Below are 21,654 nucleotides of genomic sequence, written 5' to 3'. Positions count from 1 at the left end.
CGTGTCGTGATCTTCTTTCCTCCTTCCTCGTCTAATTAGCGCTGTTGGTTTTCAAAGATGAATTTTCACCAACTCGCGCAAATTTTTCTTCTGGAACACTATAGTTATTGACGTTTCATCTCGTTCCAGTTCAGTGCGGAGTCACCAGGGACATTCAATCGAGAATCATCGGCGGCTCGCGAGCAAGATTAGGCGAAGCGCCATGGCAGGTGAGTTTTGCACCTGTAGTGCTATGCACGAACATCACACACGGAACCGTTAAATTAAGGCAGTTGCAGATCTATAGGCATAGGCGTGCGCAGAGTTCTACATTAGAGGGGGGGGGGGGGGCAGCTATTGCCGCCCGCCCCCCCCCCTTCCCCCGGTCGCGCCCAAAAGAAAACGAGCTTCGCAATGGAGGTAAAAGGCGCGAAGACGACGACGGACTAGAGAGAGACGCACACACACTCTTGTGAGTCGTCGCCTTTGCGCCTTTTACCTCGGATCATGCAATAACAACACGTCCACTTGTCCACCCTAACAATGGATAAAAAACAAAAACAAAAAAAAAACGATGACGTTCTTCCACAACGGCCTCCCTTTGGTCCTCTTTACTCCCGGGGGAGGGGGTGTGGGCGGGGTTGAAGTAAAGGTGTGAAGCAAACAGTTCTTGCAAAGCAACATCAGCGGTCCTCGGCCGCCATTATTATAAAAAATCTGCATGGCCGTAACCTTGCGCCGTAAACAATGACGCGATAGGTCCGGTATAGAGTAAACCACTAGGGCAGACTTGGCGCCCCCCTTAGGTGATTAGCAGACTTGGCGCCCCCCTTAGGGAGGTGACGACAACACATTTTGTCCTTGTTTGCGCGCGCTTAAGTGATCGGTGGTGGAATACCAACTAGCTCAAAAATTAGTGCTCCTAGAAATCTAAGTTGGTGTAAACTTTGAGATGACGTCAGGAATAAGTGCGTAACGGATCGCTGTGTATTGTTGTTCATGTATTATTTGCGTCTACCTTGTAGGTGTCCTTACAGAAGAATGGCTATCACTTCTGCGGTGGTTCAATCATTGAACCTACAATCGTCCTGACTGCTGCACACTGTGTTCGCAGGTAGGCCTTGACGAAGGTTATAGTTATGTACGGAATTATTATAAAGGACTGATTCGCAATAACACGGTGGGTTGAAGCAAAGGTTGCGTAATTCATAGATTTTTTTTATGTAAGTATGTTGAATTGAGCAATTGCGTCTCATGGCTGAATGTAATTAGTAAGTAAGCTTTTACTATTGCGTAAGCTATTAGTAAGTAAGCTTATTAGTAAGCAAACTAGTAATTAAGCTGAGCACAATAAGCTATGATTTGGTACTTGCAAGTGCTTTTATGTTTTATGTGTGTGATGTGTTGCATTTAGCGTTACTTGTTAAGACATTGGCGTCCTTGTGACTGCATTTTATGTGAACTCTGTCTGGTGTTATGGGCCTGGACTGTATTTTGTGTCGTCTTTAGTGTCACTCTGTGAATGGGCATCGTGATTATGTGAATTGCTATGCCTTGCCTGACCATCTGTGTCTATTTGCGATTTTAAGTATCTCCTTTGATGGCTGTGATTTTAAATAATCATGTCATCATTGAGAAGGAGTAGCCGGCGCTGCTTCCAATCAACATATAATTTAAAAATTACTTCAACACTAAACTGCCGCAGGTTTCCCAATGGCTTCTCTGTCGTGGCTGGTATTATCAATCTTGGAAAAAGAACCAGTTATTACCAACGCCGAAATGTAAGTAAAACATTAAAACGTTAGTCTTATTATGCGAGAAAAGTATGGGTTGGTTTCAGGCGGAAGAATATATAGAAGTGAAAGAGCTGGTATCTTAATCTTTAATACACGGCTCAAAGAATATATTATCTATACTTTTTTACTTTTCACATGCAGTCCTTAAGGCCGAGTTACGATCTCGGCAGAATCTACAATCTGTAGTGTAGCTCCCAACTGAATCATATGCGAAATTAGGAAAGTGTTGAATGAACTTAGTTTTCTCGTATCCCGACTGCTGTTTGTGTTAGTTGTATGTGATGCTGGTCTGTGGCGTCGTCCGCGCTCAGATCGCCAAGCCTTATAAAGCGAAGAAACTGCGGTAAATGAAAAACATTTTGCAACAGGAAATCCACTAAAGAACACAGGTGTTCTTTTTTGGTTATCCTCAATAGGACGAAGCAGGAAGACAGTAGTCACACTACGCATTCAGTGATCCCGACAAAAACCAGTGAATTGGTTGTACACGGTACCGCATACGGACACGTGGAGACGGAGAGGCGCTTCAGAATTGTTAGAACCATATTATATCCATATTCGCATATCTTAAATCCGCATCTCACGATTCAACCATAGCTATTGCAATTCAAAGACAAGCCTATTAAATGCGAAGCATTTCTTAGCGAACCTCACGCACTTTGGCCGTTTCTATCTACGTATCTATCTATCTATCTATCTATCTATCTATCTATCTATCTATCTATCTATCTATCTATCTAGCCGCCTACGTCTGGGCGCTCTCCTGGTCGTCTCCATAACTTGTAATATACCAAAATTGGCATAGCAGGGGATCAGTGCATGACGAACACGATTCACTGCTCATGACATGAATAACGCAAAATACCTGTCGCGTACGTCATGAAACCTTTTCTCTCAGTCACGTGTGGCACATACCCGTAAACCAGAGTTAATATTATACGGGTATGTGCCACAGGTGATACAGGGTCTCAACCAACACAGTAACCGCGAACACACATTGACACTCAAAGAAAGGGATAATAATAAATGTTGGGTTTCTATGTCCGAAAACCACGATATAAATATGAGAGAGGCCATAGCGAAGGGCTCCGGAAATTATGACCATCGGGTATCCTTTACTGTGTACCGAGATCGCACAGAACACGGGCATCTAGCATTTCGCCTCCATCGAATTGCGACTGCCGCGGCCGGGATCGAACCCGCGACCTTCGGGTCAGCAGCCGAGCACCTTAACCGCTACACCACCGCGGCGGACGCAAGAAAAGTGAGGAAACTGAAGACAGAAAACCCCTTGGAAGACGCTCAACTACCATCTACCCGTCCACGTGGTCCACGTTACGGACCACGTGGATTACGCAAAAACCGGCGTCAATGATTCCTACAATAAACCTGCCGAGAGAACGAGGCCTCTCATCATTACCCGGTGTCTTCAACATTGATTTATGAAGACTCAACAACGCTCGGTCTTTATACTGCGTGAAAGACGGATTAGATGTCGAGAGGGCATCAAAAGACCTCGCTGCCACGTTCACGACAGGAGGCATCATATAGATCATTTCATCGTAAGAGGCATCCAGGATTTCCACCAGCTGCACTATACCTCGCACTTCACTGCATTTAAACTCCTCATAGCCGCGATCACGAACGGATCTGATTAAGAAGTCCCGTCCGGCTGCTGGTGCTGACTGATCACGGTGATGATGACCTTGTTCAAGAACTGTCAAGAACCCCTTCTATACACATACTCACGGGTGCGTGAAACATGCGCGCGTTCTCCGTCACAACGGACAAATGTAAGCATAACAAATGTAACCTTGACTGTAACCTACGCGCAGTGCGCCTGCGCGTGCCACTCGGCTGTGTATATATCTAGGGAAACTTTCCTGAATGAATCTTAGTTGCGAGTAACGCCTGTCCAGTGCATCTGTGTTCCTTTGTCCTGTTCGGATTCGAGCTCTCCAGTATTGAAGAATATACGCACTACATATCAGCTTACCGCGCCTGGTGTTGGTAACACCCATGTTGCTGTTGGCATCGTTAAGCAACTGTAAACAACTGGTTATATAATACATATACAACTCTTCAACATATGAGTGTGTGTATACCACTTCCATATTTCTCTAGCGTCATTCCGTAACGTTTCGCTCAATGTGAAAAATTACGCCACAGTCACCATCGATGCTTCGCATAACTTTGATTCCCACGGTACGTGGGATCTGCTGATTTTTATGTAAAGCAATTACTTAAAGCTCTCCTACGTGATACAAAGCAAAAACTCGGTTTTTTCGCCATTTGATCATCGTGCAAAGATGCGTTATACTTGAAAGAACGTGAGCTTGGGCATGTTGGTGATCCACCTTAACACATATGGCGCACCGAAGGGACAGGAACACAAAGAAACGACGTTTCTTTGGTGCGCTATAGGTGTTAAGATGTATTATAATTAAAGTGATTACACAATAATAGTAACAGTCATCATCATTCTGACGTTCGTTTACAATACGGCGTCTCACCGTGCAGGTGTCGAGCATCCGACGCCATCCTAAGTTCGGCACGGACGGAGCCAACCACGACATAGCGCTGCTCAAGCTGGCCGAGCCTTTCGACTTCGCGGGCTCCGACGGCTACGTGGCGCCAGTGTGCCTGCCGGACAAGTACCACCGCATGGAAGGGAGCGTCACAATCACCGGCTGGGGAAAGACCAGGGAGTGTAAGGACAGCTAGGTCGTGTTTGCCGTCCTTGCTTCCGTCGGCAGTTGTGGTAGGGTTTGTTGCTTCAGAATGTGTTGGGATTGACTGTCTGAACTGCGATGAGCAATCACTTCCTCATTCCTGCCTCCCGCGCATCTCGTAGCTGTGACGGGTGGAATTGCATTGTTCGACATTTCTACAGGAGAGGCACATCCATATAATTGATTACTCGCCAATGGCCACGTGACGTTGAGTTAAATGAACAAATGCAAGTACAACATTTGCTGACGTCACGACACTTTTGTATGCGGACAGACCAAAAACTTGAAATGCATATCTGACTTCATAACAGCGAACGAACAAATATTGAGGAATGTTACAATTAGCTGAATGTAAAGCAGCAAATTAGAAGTGTTTCCTTAAGGGTTTGGTATAGGGCAAAATAAAACGTCGCGTTCATGCTCAAGGTCGAAGCTATGATTGTATAAACCCCAGATAAGACCACAATTAGCGCGTAAGAATTTTTTTCGAACAACATAAAACACGCGGGGTGTCCTGTCATTTCTCTATTACTTTTTCTTCCGTTACTCGCAGCCGGAAAGATATCACAGGATTTACACGTGGTGACAGTCCCTGTGGGAAGCGACCTCTTCTGCACTTACCAGTACGGTCAGCTGATCACACTCAGCTCGCTCTATGACCGAAGGATCATGTTCTGTGCCAGGGCGCTGCTGGGTGGACGAGGGTCCTGCAAGGTAAGTTCGCGTATCGGGGAAACTTCAGGGTATATAAAACCTAATGGCAATTCAGATTGTTCTGAAACAATGCTACTGCAACGAAGAGATGACTGTAGAAAAAGGGCAGTCATTGCAATTACCCCTGATATCAGACATTACAAGTTAGAGAAAAAAATTGGACTTAACAACATAATTGGTGCATGTGGTTAACTAGACGATCACACATCTCGTCTGCTACGCCGCAATGGGTAAGAAGGAAAAAAAAAAAAACAGAAGGCAGTTCACTGTGCAAAAAATCAGAGGTGGTGTCACGAAACGCAAACACGTAATGTTTGACCTAATGTTCCTGCTTTATAAGGTCACATAACGAGGACAGATGGCACACGAGCTGTACTCGTACTGCACACGCCAATTTCTATTTGTTCTTTTCCAAGTGATGTAGTTTACAAAAGCCGAAAGCGTAGAGAAACATTAACTCTTTACTTCGCTTCTCAAAAAAAAAAAGAAGAAATGAAAACCACCCATAGCCCCCGCTTCTACATCCTGCGTACAAGATTTATGGCGTTGCAGAAAGTTGACATCTGCTTGATGATTTGATTTGAATATGTTCTTCCAGGGGGATTCCGGTGGCCCAGCGACCCAAACGGAGAAAGGACTGGCGATTGTCGTCGGCATCGTATCGTTCGGCCGTGGCTGTGCTCGAGCGCGATACGCCGGGGTTTACACCAAGGTTTCGCATTATGTCGACTGGATACGGGACAACTCAAAGAAGTTTGGCAGATAGCTGCTGCGAAGTGCTTCATAGAAGGCTAGGCACGAGAGTACAAAAAGAAAGAGGAACGAATAGCGCCGAAAAGACTGTTTCTCCTCTTCACGCTCCTGAAGCATGGCTTACATGGCAACGGGGGACAGAGATATCATGAAGAACGGGAGAATGTCAGCTTAAATTGGCTGAGCACGTGGAAGCTGTTTGTATTTTGCGAGTCTCTGGTCAAGTATTGTAAAATGACTGGGCAACAACGCTTGAATTATAGCCCGAATGGAAAAGAAGAGGGCATTAAGATGGCATTAAGATGGCAAGCGGTTCTTTATGAATCGCTCGTGAATGAACCGCAATAACCAGTCACTTCCCAATCTAAGGAAAAGCATGGTTCTGAATTCCATCACCGCCGCCAATTGAACCCTGGCGACGACATTGGCTGGCTATCACCAGAGCCCTTAGATACTGCTTTCACAGTTCATTCACGAGCCCTTTCTCACCATCTCTATGTACTCGTGCTCCTTTACCATCCGGTTTTCTTTTCAACAAAGCAACAGTTTCGCCCTGCTGGAATGTATGGGTGCGATCGTCTAAACGTTCAACTTTTTACGGGACAACGTCTTTGATTGAATACACTAGCCAGTGACTTGCAGTCACGCGGATTGCGTGACAGGCTGTAGCATGCTGTATACCATGTTTGTGTGCTCACATTACTTTTTTTTCTCATATCTTCTTTTAAAGCTCGTCTCTTGCTCTACCACTCTTTGTTCAATTTACCAAAATCTGCGGTACATGGAAGCCAGACAGTACGCATGCTGGCTAACCTCCCGGTATTTTTTCTCTTTCCTCTTTTTCTCTTTGCTCCCCTTCTATACACGTGGTATCAATAGCGATAATTTTCAGACTACTCGAGAGAAAGCATTGACTACGCGATTGGTGATTCATTCGCGGCCTTGACAGATAACATAAAAGAACTGTGAGTAACACTCGCTTCGGAAAAATCTGAACTAAGTTAAACGCTGGAAAAAACGCGGCGTTTCATAAAGCGTACAGGCAATATTTCGTTGGAGTCTTTATGAATGCTGCTCCGTAAATACAATAATGAAACAGCGTGACGTGTTTTTAAACATTTACTAAAATTCTAGTCGATGTGGTGTGAAACCTCAACTCATGACATTCGTTGTTTTGGAAAGTATGTGAATTGGGGGGGGGGGGGGGGGGTTGACATGTAAGTGCCCAAAGCCAAGATAAGAAATGTTGGAAGTACTAGCAATCGTCAAACGCCAACAAAAGTTAAGCAAGTCTGTGATACAAGCGAGCCTACTACATAAAATATGAGACTTTTACCAACATCCGTAAAAAAAAAAAGACAGAGGCGAGTGTTCCGACAGTGATGAGGTTCGGATCGAAAACTCGGAATCTCACCAAGCAGCGCTTTAGACTCAACATTGAAGGGAGAACATCGTTCACCTCTCAAATTCAACGCAGCCTTGTTCCACCTATATTCCCTGGCAGCATTTCGATTAATAAAAAGCGTAGCCACGTTGGTTACTTGCCGCCTAAGCACGTTGCTTGCTCGACTCGAAGAGTGCGCCTGCCTCACTAAGAAAGCATGCATGAGAACAATTGATAACGAGTCGTCGGGGCGATGTATGCATTTAATGCGGCTGAAACGGGCACCCACGGAATTCATGCTGGCAGGGTGAGACCACAAGAGATTTCTGACATTCTGCTGGCAGAGCTGCAATGTGTTCAATAAAAGTTGTACTTGTGCCATCACATGGTGAGTCGTCTGTGTTTGTGTGCCGTCGTTCCTATGTTTCAACTTTCAAGTGCAGTAGCAGTAGTAAGTAGTAGGCACTCCGCATGCGAATACAACTTTTATGTGTATTCCCTTGTGGTCAGGTGTTGCGAAATACTACAGAGCACACTTGTTTGAGCACGACCTAGGTTTGCGTCGTTTGTAATAAGTAATAATTATCTGTTTGTATCATGTACCGAAGCCTACTCACTCTCAATACCATATATATTACATAGGTAAATAAAGACTTACATGTGTTTCCCGTCTTAGTTTTCCTTCCCTGGCTATCAGCTGTTACCAACTTCAGCGAATATTTGTGATTTTTTATGAGAGCATGGTTCAAAAACTTTGTCGATTGATAGTGCGTACAGGAAGAAATTTATGCGCTGCACACGAAACAAGTCACTGTCGAAGAGTACTGTCACATAGCTAAAGCGGTAAGTACCATTATATCAGTTCATATGGATAAATATGTGGCACTGTTGAATCCAGAGCTCCGGATTAGAAACACATATGTGAAAAAGAAATGATGTTCAGAATTGTATCAATAAAACACTCCCGGCACAACAGCTGCGTGGGCCAGGCCGTCAGTATAGCTGTCGTCTCTTTACCATGACTGGTTGAAAACGGAATGCGAAACCTTTGGGGAAAGTTTTTATCAAATTTTAGGAAAAACAGCCCCACGAAAGTGCTAGCTTATACGTTTCGCTTCGATATCCATCATAGAATATGTAGTTTGTTGAGACATTTATAACTGCAAATTTATTGTTATTACATACTAACGGCTACTACTATTACTACTACTGCTACTACTACTACTACTACTACTACTACTACTACTACTACTACTACTACTACTACTACTACTACTACTACTACTACTACTAATAATAATAATAATAATGATGATCGAAGCATGTATTTAAAGCCTGTGAAATGGTTAAATAAATACTGTAGTACTGTTCATTCACTGCACCGCGTTTAGCAGCAGAGCTATTACTATCGCGTTCATTGAGTCGCAACGTGATAGCCTTGGCTCGTATGACGACCCCTCCCCCCTCCCCCCCCCCCCTCAAAAAAAAAAATAAAACAGGTGTTGAAGATTTCGTTCTTTCAGCCATAGGTGGATAGCAAAAGTGTGCGTCGTCTGCTACGGTACTTCCGGTTCGACGCCTATCTCTTCGTTGCGTCAAGGTGCCTGCTGTTCAGTGCAATCGGGAAGGAAACGCGTGCACTTCTGCGACTCGTTTGTTGCAGGTTGTCCAGTGATTGTGTTCTTGAATTATTTTGCGAATGGTTAGAAGATATTTTGCAGTTTAGAGAACGAAGCGATAAGTAGAAATGGGCAAACACGAGGAACGGTGAGAGGTGGGTCTCGAGCGCAGCATGCGAGTGTATGTATACGGTTATGCTTTAAAACAGGCAGTAATATCTTGAAGAATTAGTTTGATTTAGAATTTCCAAGCTCAAATGGTATAATAATAATATCTGGGGTTTAACGTCCCAAAACCACGATATGATTATGAGAGACGCTGTAGTGGAGGGCTCCGGAAATTTCGACCACCTGGGGTTCTTTAGCGTGCACCTAAATCTAAGTATGCGGGCCTCAAACATTTTCGCCTCCATCGAAAATGCAGCCGCCGCGGCAGGGATTCGATCCCGCGACCTTCGGGTCAGCAGCCGAGCGCCATAACCACTTGACCACCGTGGCGGGGCGAGCTCAAACGGTGGCTACCTCAGAGTCGCTCACACACATGGTGCCAAATGTCAATATACGTAGTACGTTCCCAAATCACTTAAAGACTTCCGACAAAAGTATGCGCGCTCTGTCCGATCGAGTACGCCGATATAGTATACTTGCATTGCGTATACTGCATTGCCTACTTTTAACACGAAAGTGTTTTATGCCGGGGTCCACCAAGACTTCAGTGACGTATTTCCGTCACGGAAATGACGTCGAAAAAATGTACACGATCAGATGGCAAAGAAAAAAAGTTCCGTCACCGGGGATCGAACCCACGACCGCTCGGTCCGCAAGAACAGATGCCGGGCACGCTATCCACTGCGCCACGGTCTTTTTTTTTTGCTTTATTGCCTGTTATTAGACATGTACATCAAACAATAAGGACATGAAAGAAAGACAAAAGTTGTGTGGTCACAGACTGTAGAAGCTTTACAAACGCGCCTTTTATATCTACCACTCTCCCGGTCGTTGGGGTGGTGTTGCCCTCTGGGACCGGCAAAGTAAAGTAATTCATCGTTACTGTGGCTTCCGCGATTAGTACCTGCAACGCGTTACAGTTCGTCCCATTCGGCGCGTTTTCAATAGAAGTACAATTTTCTGAATGCCTTAACACACCGCGAGGTGGCGACCTTAACGCAAGCGTCGTAAAAGCGTCGACCTCGCTCATAGCATCACGCTAATCAAACCAAAAATAGCTCTGCGACGCGTGCCTGCCTCACCTGGCTGTAACACCGCGTTCCCTGCCTTACGGGCTCGCCCCGAGAAAAATTGCGGCTGGGTTACCGGGGCGGCACGACGCGCTTTGCGTTTCCCTCTATAGTGCGGCCGCGGTGTTCAATCACATTTTAACATGCCGCAGGATGGCGACCAAATTCTGCGTTCAATATGCGACGCTCTTCTGGCTATCACAACTCGTTATCTGATTACGCTTTCACTGCTAACTACTACAGCTACCACAAGGGTTTGTTTAATCATTGAACATGAACGTTAGTTGTCGGCATGGAGGTGTACCGCCAAGCATCAAAGTGGGTGCATCCACGTTAAACTGTGCTATAGCTGCCAAACATCAATATATATTGTGCAAGCTCTCTTATATCAATGTACAGTAAACATTCAGTTACTTCTATAAGGGCACGTTTTACTTTCGTGTTATTCCGATTCCTATGACGGCGGGATCAACCATGTTTTTGTCAAATTTATAAATACTGCTGAGCGCGTAAAATGCCAACGGAACAAAACGGCCTCTCAGTTACTGATATCGTAGGACGTAAAACGATCGAAGTCGCTTTTGATGCAACAAGTTGCATGGTATGGCGTCTCTAGTATTTAAGAGACTTGCAAGCGGGAAGTGCCAATACCCCTTAGTGGAACTCGAAAGAGAAATGTATGTTGAGTGCGCATAATTTCACATGCGTTGAACCACAATGCCCGAGTGCGCGAGGGAACGACATCTCACGTAAAGGAAGACTCAGAGGCTCTAAAGAAAAACCAGAAAACTGCGAGAGTTAATTGTTCCCTTTTAGAATAAGAAACCTTTCACTATTGTCATTCACTACATCGAACCCGAGATGGTATCTTTGCCACACAAAAGTAAGTAAATAATTTTACGAGTTCGCAACATGAAAACAGATTGGGCGGATATTTCATGACACTATGATGTGCAACAAATCTTTACAGGTCACAATACATGCGCTAAACACCCTTTGCTGCTAAACAACATGCATGTGTCCCGAGGTGCAGAAATGACCGTTCGCACCTTTCAAAAATCTCGTAGTGACTGAATTTGTTTTATTCAACTAAGCTGCACAGCAGTCCAAAAGTATTACGCAGTAATTTGTGAGAAAAGGGGCTCGCGACTGCTAGATGGAACACACACAAAGCGACGGCACTAGCAACAGTGCCTGTCGAAACGGAAGTCGATGCAGACGGGCGCCGTAGCCCACAATCCTTTGCAAGGACCACGATTTTGCTATCCACCTATTCGCATACGGCCCACTTCCCGTCGTGCCTTCTTTGCGCTGGCCTGCAGAGCAGTTCACGAATAAAAGAAAAAAAGAGAATAGGGTTACGAAGATAAGGCAGCGGTGCGCCATGACGAAGCACGCTGCGCTAGGGGCCAAGACTGTCCTAGATGATTAGAAGGCAAGCATATCGCTACGATAAGCAACCACGGGGCTATGCACACTATGCGTTCTGCTGGAGCGCTTGATCTCTTTCCGCCTTTACCTAAAAAAAAGGGGGATACCGTGGCTACGGCTCGCGCGTGCACCTCACATTAAACGTAATATAGTACCAGTCCGGCAAAGCGCTGAGAAAAGTAAATACACGCGACATGTGACGCACGTAACCACATACTAGTCTTCTTGAATCGGCGCAGATTTCTGTTGTACAAGATCAACCCTATTTTTTTTGGCAAGAAATCAACTGATCAGATTGTCCCGCACACCTAAGGGGTCGATTACCACACCTCCTGTAGCTTTGACAATTTGATCGTGCAGCTTTTCAACAGTGCAGTCAATTACGTGAAGTGCCGGACTGCATCAAAACGCTGATTTATTTGTCATTTCGTTAGTGATAAAATTGTCTAAGTTTGCTCGAATACGCTGGAGTTAGACAAGTCATTCATCCTAGTTTGTAGCGCTGCTAAGCTCAAGGACGCGGGTTTCATTCCCGAACACGGCGGCCGCATTTCGATCGGTGCGGAGTGCAAGGGCACCCGTGCGCTCACATATAAGTGTCCGTTAAAGAACCCCAGTTAGTCAAAATGTATGCGATGCCCCCCAGTACGCCTTGCCTCATAATTATGTCTTGGTTTCGGAACGTAAAACACCAGAAATTATTACTATTAATAGTTATCGTAGTTAAATTGACAACAATTGGCATGATTGCGTGGCATCCGTTCGATACAAACATAACGTATTGGTCCCGAAGGCTTATCGTCGCATGCCACATGTGGTTTTCCGCTACCACTGTGTTGAGTGCACGGTTTCGTTCGTTCGCTATCATCTTTCCTTGTTTGTCTATTTCTTTTCCCCCGTGTGAGGTAGCCAACAAGACCGACCCACCTCTGCACACTGCTCTAAGGAAGGTCGATGTGCAGCTCTGCCCCACCTAAGGTGCAAACACACGGAATGAGTGTTGTACACAGTTGGCCACAAAATGACACGGACCACGTGAGCGCGTGGCAAAATTGTTGCCTGCGCCGTCTAGTGGCGAGCCGTGTGCTGTCGAGAGCGTTGCTCTGGCGAATGCGTTGCCAGCGTGTGGTCCGTATTATTTCGTGGCTGGCCGCATGTGGTTGAATAGGTAAAGAACAAGTTAACTGCAAAAGAAGCCACAAAACGTCGAAAACAGAAAAAGCAGAGCGGCAGAAAACAGAGACAGAGCGCAGAGACGTGGCACTAACAACTGGCGTTTATTTCGGAAAAACCTTCCCCCCCCAGAGCGTACGACGCATGCGCGGATGACAACCAAGTGTGGTATTCAGCGCCTCAAGGCAGAACACAGGAGTGATGGTGGTGTTGGAGAACAAAGAAGTGATGGAGGTGATCGAGAAAAGAGGGCCCTTGTGGTCATGCCGTATGTTCATGGCATTTCACATGAACTGAAGAAGGTTGCGGGCAGGAACGACGTAAAACTGGTTTGTTCTGCACCCTGCAAACTCGCGAGTCTTTGTAATAAGGTTGTGCAGCGTGGCACGATGAGCAGGATTTGTGACATAAAACATGTCAAAAAATACCGTGCGTGTTGCACATGTGTGGTGTATTGCATCCCTTTAAGTTGTGACAAGTTTTACGTTGGACAGTCGGGTCGATGTGTCAATGTTAGGTTGAGGGAGCATGAAAATCTTCTACCCACGGGCACCGGTGGTAACTTGCCGCTGCACTGCAAGTTGTGTGGTTGTTCGCCTCTGTTTGATAAGGTGACAATTTTAGGTAAGGCTAAGACGCAGCGAGAACGGGAGATTATTGAGGCATTCCATATCTGGAAACTTGGACCAGACAAATGCGTTAGCGCGGCTTCGGTTTATCTTACCAGAAAAGAGGGAGAGAAATAGATGGAAAGGAAACGCAGGGAGGTTAACCTGGCGCGAGTGACCGGTTTGCTACCCTGCACAGGGGTGGGGATATAGGGGTCGGAAAGAGGACAGAGAGAGAGTGAGATAAAATGAAAACGAAAAAAAAAATGCACACATGCACACACACGCAAGACGTTCCAGTCAGAGCCGTTCTGAGAGACCAGTTGAACGCAGAAAGCGCAGTAGCGCTTGCACAGCCTTTTTCTGTGACGTTTGGTCCGGTCGATGGCGCAGGATTCTTTCTTCCGACAGAGTGAGGTCGTCCAACTTATCGAGCGCGTTGCAAAGTGACTGTCTCTGTGAAGAGTACTGTGGGCAGTCGCACAGAATATGTTGAATTGTTTCATCACTGCCGCAGTGGTCACATGATGTGGTGTCGTCCATTCCTATGCGGCACGCGTATGCGCGCGTAAATGCGACACCCAACCATAACCTGCACAGGAGGGTAGCGTCACGTCGGCGAAGGCCTGGAGGAATTTGAAGGCTGAGAGTTGGGTCCAGGGAATATAGTCGCGCATGCTTGAAGTGCGGCTCGTTCCATTGCGACGTGGTGCATTGACGAGCAAGCACGCGGAGCTTCCATGCAGCGTCAGTCCTAGAGAGCGGTATTATTATTTGACTGCTTTCTGTATGGGCTGAACGGGCAGCTTGATCGGCCCGTTCATTGCCGATAATTCCACAGTGACTTGGAAGCCATTGAAAGGTTATTTCATGGCCTTTCTCAATTAAATGGTGAGTCTCTTCTGCAATCTGAAATACCAGTTGCTCGTGCGGGCCGCGGCGTAAAGGTGACAGAAGGGATTGCAGTGCCGCCTTTGAGTCACTGAAGATCGTCCATTTTTGTGTCCGTTCATCAGTAATGAAACGTAATGCGGCAAGAAGCGCTGCGAGCTCTGCTGCTGTCGATGTCGTAAGGTGAGAGGTCTTAAATTTGATTGTCGTGGCTTTCAAAGGTATTACGACAGCTGCGGTTGAACTGTTCGTCATAACGGAGCCGTCGGTGTATACGTGCATTGAGCCTCGGTACTTCTCATATAACAGGAGCAAAGCGAGCTGTTTAAGAGCCGGTGACGACATATCTGCCTTTTTACGGATGCCGGGTATCGCCAGGCTGATGATAGGCTGAGTCAGGCACCACGGAGGAACTGAAGGTCTCGCAGCGGGCGTGAAGCCTGTTGGCAAAGACTCGCGATATGCGGCTACCGTTCGGCAAAAAGAGGTGCATGGTCGGTCTACTGGTAAAGAGGCTAGGTGGTGACGGGGAGTCCGAGCAAGATGCCTTATATGTGTCCTGAGTGCTTCGACATCAATATGTGTCTTGATGAGGTGGTCTCTGGCGATCGCTATAGAAGCCACCGTCGACGCGCTAAGAGGCAAGCCTAGGCAAATTCGGAGCGCTTGGGCCTGAACACTTTGTAGTATTCGTAGGCTTGTTTTGCTTGCGTTGGTTAACGCGGGCAAGCTGTAGCGCAGGAAGCCGAGGAAAAGTACCCTGTACAGCTGTAGCATAGCACTTGGTGACATTCCCCAAGTCTTGCCTGCGAAGAACTTCAATAGATGACAGATGCCGATCAACCGCTTTTTTATGTACAATACGTGATGGCTCCATGAGAGATCCCTGTCGATTATGACACCCAGAAACTTGTACGACCGAATATACGGTATAGTTTGGCCATTGATGAATACGCCGTAATGATTCATAGGTTTGCGCGTAAAAGCCACGAGGGCGCATTTCTCGGAAGAAAGCTCCAAGCCTCGATTACGGAGGTAACGGGCAGTTTGAGCGGCAGCTCTTTGAATTCTCGCTCGCAACTGCAGGCGTGTTACGGCGGACGTCCAAATGCAGATATCATCCGCGTACATTGATATCTTCACTGTGCTTGGCAGGTGCTCAAGGAGGGCAATCAGCGTAAGATTGAACAATACAGGACTGAGTACGCCGCCCTGGGGGACGCCACGGTAGCTGTAATGTGGAGAGGTTTGGCCGTCTTCGGTGCTCACAAAAAAGGATCGCATTGAGATGTAACTACGTATCCAGCGATACATCCGACCACCTATTCCTACCTCTTCGAGAGCGGTGAGGATGGCTTGGTGTGTAACATTGTCGTACGCCCCTTTGACGTCGAGGAACAAAGAAGCGCAGAGACGCTTACGGCCTTTCTCGTGTTGAACGAAGGTGACCAGGTCAACGACGTTATCAATCGATGATCGACCACGTCGAAATCCTGCCATTGCATCTGGGTAGACGTTGCTGCCCTCCAAGTACCACTCCAGGCGTCCGAGGATCATCCTCTCCATAACTTTGCCTACGCAACTGGCAAGTGCAATCGGGCGGTAGGATGAGAGCTCCAACGGTGACTTGCCAGGCTTCAATAGTGGAACCAGGCGACTGGTCTTCCAGCAGAAAAGAATTTTTGTTTCTAGCACAGAGGTGATCTGCTTGGAGTAGCTGTTTGTGCTTTTTGGCTTTTGGGTTGTTTGGTTTTTGTTTGTCATCCGCGCATGCGTCGTACGGTCTGGGGGGGAAGGTTTTTCTGAAATAAACGCCAGTTGTTAGTGCCACGTCTCTGCGCTCTGTCTCTGTTTTCTGCCACTCTGCTTTTTTTCCGTTTTCGACGTTTTGTGGCTTCTTTTGCAGTTAACTAAGTATGTACCAACTTGCCCAACAAGCAACTCTCCTGAACGTAAAGAACAAGGTAAGTGCGAACACTGATGTGTCAGTTGTGCAACGTTCCTGATGCGTTAATCGTGATTGACGTTACTGCAGAGAAATAAAAACCAAAATAAAAAAAAATACATCGTTATGCGATATTTAGCCTGAGTCGTAGCTGCCTAAGTCCGCGCTCTCAGTGCTAGGTCCGATTGATCGCACCTAAGTATTTACGTGGATCATGTTGACCACAATCAGGAAATACTTCGCACTGCTTTTATGGTGAAGCAGCGTCGCTATCCGTATACCATGCAGATACGTCGGAACAAGTAAACTACCGCAAGCTCACGAACAGTAGCGCAACCCTTACTTCGCAAGAAGCTATTAATTCTTCGCTGTGGCATGTCACCGCAGACCTAGTTCCGTAAGCACGGCACGAATAACTGGGCTTGTCACATTGATCAGATCAAATAAGATAACTATTACCGTGAAAAAAAAAATCAGAGACCAACAGTGCCCCCTTATGCTCCAAATCGCGCTTCGAGGAAATGGCTACTAGCTTTTTCTTTTCAACCGCTGGAAGAACAGGGCGAATGAACGACCGCACTAATTAATATCCCCAGACAGCAGATGTTCGGTTTGTGCATCCTTTCTTTGTCGCAGCAGGGGCAGAAATAAGACAAACTTATACACACCTGACAAGGTCCAAGTCGCCATGACGAAAATCCTACGAGCACATATGCCACGAGCAGCAGCGATTATCAAAAGTAGCGTCGTGCGGTTGATGAAACGGCGCCATCGTATCGACAGCAGTTCCATCTGGTTGCGATACGAGTGAAAATACGTCACTACTCAAATCTACTTTTTTTTCGTCAAGTCACTTCGGGCTCGGAAGACCGTCTCAGCGAACGCATTTTAGAGCCGCGGAAGCGGACGCCGTCGTTTCAGAGGCAAGGCATACCTCATTCGATGTTTAAAAATCGAGAATAGGTAGCGTAAAATAAGAAGCTGCATGACGGCGCTACGATTTAAGCTACGCGGCCTGCCTTAGTTTGGTCTGCAGATATACCTATGTTATGTTGTATAGGGTGTGTTTGAGTATAGGTTTGCAGAGTTCTTTCTCTCTCTCTCTCTTTTTCATTAGCCAGATTACCGTTCGCACACGCCAAAGCGTGGCGCCCCTTCTAAAACCATGGAAGAAGGCTCTAGAGCAGCGGGTGTTATTACACAACATGCGCACCACGTAGACGGTAGCAAAGTATAAATATAATGTTACACACTTCGCTTGTCTTGTCTCAATTACCAGTCTTGCTTTAGTATTTACAATTACCGCGCATCTACTCTGTGATGTCAGCGCACGTTAAAGACCATCAGATGGTCGACATATCCGGAGCCCTGCACTAGGGCGTGTCTCATAATCATATCGTGGTTCTGGGACGTAAAACCCCCGAAATTATAATGAGCGCGCATGGCACCGCTACGACTCAGCAAACTTCTCTTGCGCCGGGCATCACAGACAGTGACTAGCTGGAAGATGGACAAAGAAAAACAAAAGAAAGAAAGCGGTGCCAAAGGCTGATATCACCGTTCCAGTCACACGTGTCGAGATACTATCAGCAAACGGCGATTTCCTTGGTCACGTGCCTATACGCGCAACTCAGTGTTGCCTACGTTCTGGGGTTGGATTCCTAGCTATGCAGGTTATTGATCCATGGCGGGCGAATAACCACGTTTTCTTTTGTTTTTAGCCACACACACACACACACACACACACACACACACACACACACACACACACACACAATATATATATATATATATATATATATATATATATATATATATATATATATATATATATATATATATATATATATATATATATATATATATATATATATATATATATATATATATATTGCACGCCCTGAAAGCGACGCCGAGATTCATTTACAAGAATAAGTTGACAACTGACAAAATTTTCGATGGTCATCGACCCTTCCTCAAGCTCTACTTCTCTCAAGTTCCACAAGTCTTGGTGCACGTTCTCTATGGCCATACCGGGCCGGCCCTGCTCTCAAAAGACAACATGCGCCCCAAAACAGTACTCATGAACTAAACAACCCGAACGATCCGAGACTTATAAATATTCTCGGCCATATCTATACACCGTGCATCCTTGCCCTGCGCAGTATCGCATTGATATAGTGTTTCCGAATAGACACATTGACACCCGCCGTCCGCTGACACGTTGAGGTAAACACCAACAAAACGAGGCGTGCAATGGCCGGGGTCTTCCTGTGACAGAAATCGGCTCAAGGTTGCCAAGACTGCGCGGCTAGGGTATTAAGTAACGGCGTGTTCCAGATGCGTGAGTGCGTACGGGTGCCGTCACCTTGTTATGTCGTGGAATGGTGTGCGCCTGTAACAGTGGCCCGGTATTGCTTATTCATGTGACCTTATTGAGAGAGACAGTCACCTATTTAAGAGATTGTCCCAGAGTACCTCACCTCTTCGCCAGGTGCCACCCACCACAACAGCGGCGAGCACCTCGTGAAGTAACATGGCATTTCTTTGTGAAAAGATACTGGGGGTGTCGACGATTGCGGTTCTATTGCATTTCGCAGGTGAGAGCGAAAAAAAAATCGATACTGTTCTCAATATGCTTACATCGCAGCTTTCGAATAATGTTCGGAACATTAACTGCAGCCATATTTGGTATTGATCACTCAAATAAGTTTGTGTAGCAGTCGTGGTTAATTCTGTTTTCACTGTGCTTTTTCACCATGTTCATATTCATTGCAGTGACTCGTGTGGTTAAATTTAAAGCGTTAGAGTAGATAAAGGGGGCACGATGATTATTACTCCCAAACCTGGCTACTTCAGAGTGTTGTCATAACTGACTATTGCAAGTTTAACTAACCCAGGGCTACACAATCACATTGGTTAACTTCTCGTAGATTACTTGTAAGATGCGCACCAGTGGAGCACCTAAAATTTTATGAAGCTACGCACAAGATCATTCCGCTAAGTGATATAATCGTCATGATATACCTATATATTTACAATACGTTTCAGCCATGTAACAAAATATACGAAAAGATCCGATCACAGGCACTGACATGGCCTCGTTGTTAATCAATATTTTGATCCCAGCGAAGCCGTTGGATGCAGCCATTGCTGCGTAATTACCCGCTTTGTTCATATGCGCTCTGATCCAATGTTCTCGGGAATGACATATATGTCCACTCGAATAAGTTGTTCATTTTGGCTATCTGGGTAAATCTAGAATAGCAGCATCTCTAGAAGAAAAACGACGTCAACATTAGATTATTAGGGAATGAGAAGCTGTAGGATAACAAATCAATCAATCAATCAATCAATCAATCAATCAATCAATCAATCAATCAATGAAAAAAACATGGCTATGTGCGATTTTTGCATATGTGTTTGCTTTCCTTTCAAGGAGGCGAAGAGTGCGGTGTCAGCAACGCTAACCTCCACCTACTGCAAACAGCATCGGAAAGGATTGTTGGAGGCCGGGATGCGCTCTACAGAGAATTCCCGTGGCTGGTATGTTATCTGCAGGGCATTTCCCGGAAGCTTTGTATGCAGTAGGACGAACCATCAAGGACGACAAACATTTCACGCCTCATGTACTTAGTGGCAATGAGAAGTACGTAGAATACGCTGCCCCTTCAATCCTCTTAACTAACACCGACTACTATATTAGTTGAACAAAAATGCAATGGGCGATTACATATTTAAATGACTGATTAGTCCACTAATAGATGAGACCCCTGATAGGATTATACACTCTAAGAAAAAAAAGAGTATGCGTGACTCTTTTCGGAGAGTTCTGACTTGCCACGTATAGGACTCTCAATAGTCACGGTGACTCTCTTGGTGGGTCAGGGTCGGCTCGCTCTAGGAGAGTCCCCCGACCCTCTAGGAAGAGTTGAAAGACTCTCATCCGAAGGATCACGTTACCACTTATAGGGAGTCAGACGACCCTTGCCGGTAACACTCCTACGGGAGTCACGTGACCCCCACCGAAGCGTCAAGCGACTCCACGAGTATATTAAGCTACTCATTTGACCCTTGCTCTACTTTTGCGCGACTACTGTTGAAAACAGTGGAGTATTCATTTTAGCATGTCCAATAATACTTGCCGTTCTGCCCAGCGACTGCAAACAGGGAATAGTTCAGTTTTAAGCATTATTTCAAAAAAACTCGTCAAAACAACACATATTTTCCAGCAAAGTTATATAGAAAGCGCGAAAAGATGGTATTTGATTTCCAATTAAGAAGTTTGGGTATTCCTCGTTTACATGCTTCTATGAGTATAGCCAACTAAAATGTGTGACTGATGTGCATAGTGTCATATAGTGCAAAATAATCTGCAGAAATGGGCATTATGTTTCAATCTTTATTCCTTATGATTAAGAATAAATCAAAAAGTGGTGACGGCTGGAGGTCTCAGACTTGTGGCTTGCTAGGTTGTCGCTCCTGTTCAGCGTGAGCACCATGAACAACGGTATCTGAAAAGCAGAACGTGATATTATGATGGGAAAATGAAATTGCAGTAATGGTTTGCAAAACCTATAAAATACGTGGTTCACATAGACACAATGAAGGAACGAAAACAAATTTTCACGGAAAAGGCAGCGGGAACCTCGTCTCGCAATAGGCACTGGCTATACACGAATGAAAGCACTTTTTTTCTGAGAAATCGCTTCAAAATTTGGTTTCAGAATAAACACGGTTTCGCGCCGGCTTACCCCGACACCCAAACACTTCCTCCGGCAGTCAGGGGCACGCCGTGAGCGGTTACTGACCGCATGTTTTACAAACGTAACTCATACTCAGATAAATACATGCGAGTACGAGGGCCCGAACGACACCCAGCGCGTGCGGACGCCGTCTACGTCGAGATCAGACATGTCATATGCTAGAATTAGCACACATAACTCCCACAATCACGTACACTCACTTGATTCCGTTATAGCGTCATCGCAGATGTTGGCAAACCATGAAAACAGCAAACAGAAACGAAGGGAAAAAGGTGCTCGGCGACGGCCGCAACAACGGGCGCCGTCGAAAGTCTAGCATTTTCGCCTTACCGGCGAGGCGTGCCCAACTTGAATGACTACCGCATACGTTCTGGAAGCCACCGTACTATATCTGCACTTCAAGCTACCGTCTTTATGCCAACAAAAACCATTATATATAGTGCGTCTGAGCGTTCTGTACACAGACGTTTTTTTTTTTTTTCACGTTCCCACGCGAGGAAGCACGCAGCACACTCAAGGTCGATGGAAATATTATGAAGTAGACAAAAGTGCATCTCAAAACGACATCTTGCACCTTCAGTAGTGCAGACACAACGCGCGATCAGCAAGAAATGACCCTTGATAA

At 45.9% G+C, this 21,654-nt stretch overlaps 1 protein-coding gene across 1 annotated transcript in view; it reads right to left on the bottom strand.

Annotated features, from left to right (window-relative positions):
* LOC119393304 (uncharacterized) overlaps positions 1 to 16,988 on the bottom strand; it is a 113,090-nt gene extending 96,102 nt beyond the window's left edge. The window contains exon 1 of the mRNA XM_049416197.1: positions 16,932 to 16,988. The gene's annotated coding sequence lies outside the window, so the exon portion shown is untranslated. The remainder of the gene's footprint in view (positions 1 to 16,931) is intronic.
* Positions 16,989 to 21,654: the final 4,666 nt, after the last annotated feature.

This window comes from Rhipicephalus sanguineus, chromosome 5 (assembly GCF_013339695.2).
Source record: "Rhipicephalus sanguineus isolate Rsan-2018 chromosome 5, BIME_Rsan_1.4, whole genome shotgun sequence".
NCBI lineage: Eukaryota > Metazoa > Arthropoda > Arachnida > Ixodida > Ixodidae > Rhipicephalus > Rhipicephalus sanguineus.
Note: the sequence above shows the minus strand (reverse complement) of the source record. Positions and strands in the feature narration are given on the sequence as shown.